The sequence below is a fragment of the Pholis gunnellus genome (genome assembly GCF_910591455.1).
Source record: "Pholis gunnellus genome assembly, chromosome: 7".
NCBI classification, from domain to species: Eukaryota; Metazoa; Chordata; class Actinopteri; order Perciformes; family Pholidae; genus Pholis; species Pholis gunnellus.
The window spans coordinates 16,722,611-16,724,837 of NC_136533.1; positions in this window are offsets into that span (position 1 = coordinate 16,722,611).

A 2,227-nucleotide genomic window follows, 5' to 3' on the forward strand; every position below is an offset into this window, starting at 1 on the left:
AGGCTTTACATAGCCTCAGTGTAAAGATCCATGTTGGCCACTGACACCTGACTCAAATGACACACCAGCTTTTGTGTGTGACTCACTGAGGCCTATGACTCAAATAGTTCTCGAGAATCAACTGTACGTGGGAGAGGATAAGATTCGGGAAAGCACCATTAAACCAGCGTAACAAGTATTTACAACCCTCGGTTGTTGGGCACTCGTGGCACACACTGATGGCACTTGGGCAAACATGCACCCAAACCGGTTGTAACAGATCTGGGGAGGAACAAAAACACACTCATGCAGCTGTGAAGAGATATTTAATCCATGTGACTCACTTTAGCGATGACTGCTTTTGTTACACATTAACTGTTATGATACGAATGGCGCAGACAACTGTCTAGAAAGATGACAAAACAATGCATGTACAGGTAAAAGTCTATTTGCCTACAGCACTGTGTGTCACACTAGGCTGCACAGACGGAATAATGGCTGCCTTTGTTTGGCCAAAAACAATATGCCCACAAGTGCCTTTATCTCGTATTGTCAGAAAGTTATTTTCAGATTTGAATGAGCCGCACAAGGGCTATTTCATTATTTAAATGGAGTGCATTAATTCAATCAGATAGATGCTGGAGGAAGAACAGGAAAGTGATGAAAGATAGGCTGAACATGGGCATAAAGACAGCCAGCTGGGATTTTGTGCCAGTGTCTCATGCCTCTCAGTTGGGCTATTGTGTTCTCTCAGCAGATACACAGCGCCAGCTTATCAGACCCCCTTATTATTTTCTCTTCACACTCAAATGGACCTGTGAGGCATTCAGCCCAATCTGTGAGTTGGACGGATTAGAACTGAGTCACTGATGCAGCTTTACTTTGTTTGGGGGGGGGGGGGGGGGGGGGGGGGGGGGGGTACTGTGTTCACCGCCCACTTAGAAATAAAACACTGCTTTCTAAAATGAACAAGAGTTCAAATCAAACTACTCATTTTGCATTCATATGAAACAAAAACCAGCACTCAAGTCACTGTGCTCACATAAACAATTGATTATTGTGTGAAGAAGTGTAATTTACAGAATGTTGTGATGTGACAGAAACATGAGGAAGTATTCATGACAATGCAAAGATGTCTCCTTATGAAGCCAATTTCCTGCTGTGACTTTGGACTTTCCATTAATGTTTGTTTCCCCGTTCACTTTTGACCAATAAGTCACACAACAATTTCCTTGTTTGCACTCCCCGTCACAGAAACAGTCACATGCAGGCTCATGTTACCACATATGTTACCACATATGCCTCTTTTAGAAACAAATGTACATTTTTCTCACGTTTAATCCACGTTTGATTAGGAAAACATTTAAATGTAAAACATCAAATTTATTTGTAATTAAAAAAGAAATGTTATATCGCATCACATTAATTTCACATCTTGACCTGCATCTTAATTTCCTTCCAGTGAAGACACAACAGCATATTAACATAGGTTAAGTGAAATGGCCGGGGTCTCTCTCTCTCTCTCTCTCTCTCTCTCTCTCTCTCTCTCTCTCTCTCTCTCTCTCTCTCCTTCATGGGGCTATAGTGTTGAAAGGAGCTGTATTCAATATTCTGAACATTAATCTGAACATTAATTATCCGAGTTTCTCCTTGCATTGTTTACATAGCAGGGCCGGCCGTGCGTGGTTTGAGTGCATGTGAGCGTGCCCCAATGGTTTGTCAGATTGCCAACAACATGTTGAAAGCAAAGGATCAGAGCCCTTGAGATGCAATAGAAATGCTAATTGTATATTGTGTTTTAATCTAAATTTTAACTACGAGCATTAGCACCTTTTCCCACATAAAATGTTCTCAAATTATATGTTGTATGAAAATTATGTAGAAAAACATTGACTGTATAAAAGAGTTTCTAACTTCTTCTTTGTACAGTAGCCCTTCATATTCTTCCCAGCAGAGGGAAGTAGATCAGTGAGTGTGGGGGTTTCGACCAGAACAACACAACAGCGTAAAGGACCTCGGAGGACCCATAAGAGTTCCTATTTTGTAGCCTGCTCATTTTTCTTTAAATCAATCAATAATCTATTTTCTGTGCAAAGTAAATAGGTTTTAAATCATGGGATATTAAAAAAAGGTTTTTGGAGCTGATGATTCTTACAATTTAATTATATGTTTTAAATTATGCGGTCGCTTACCTCCCCTCTTATTTACCGTCAGGCATTTGTGTGGACACTTCTCACCGACTGAGGAC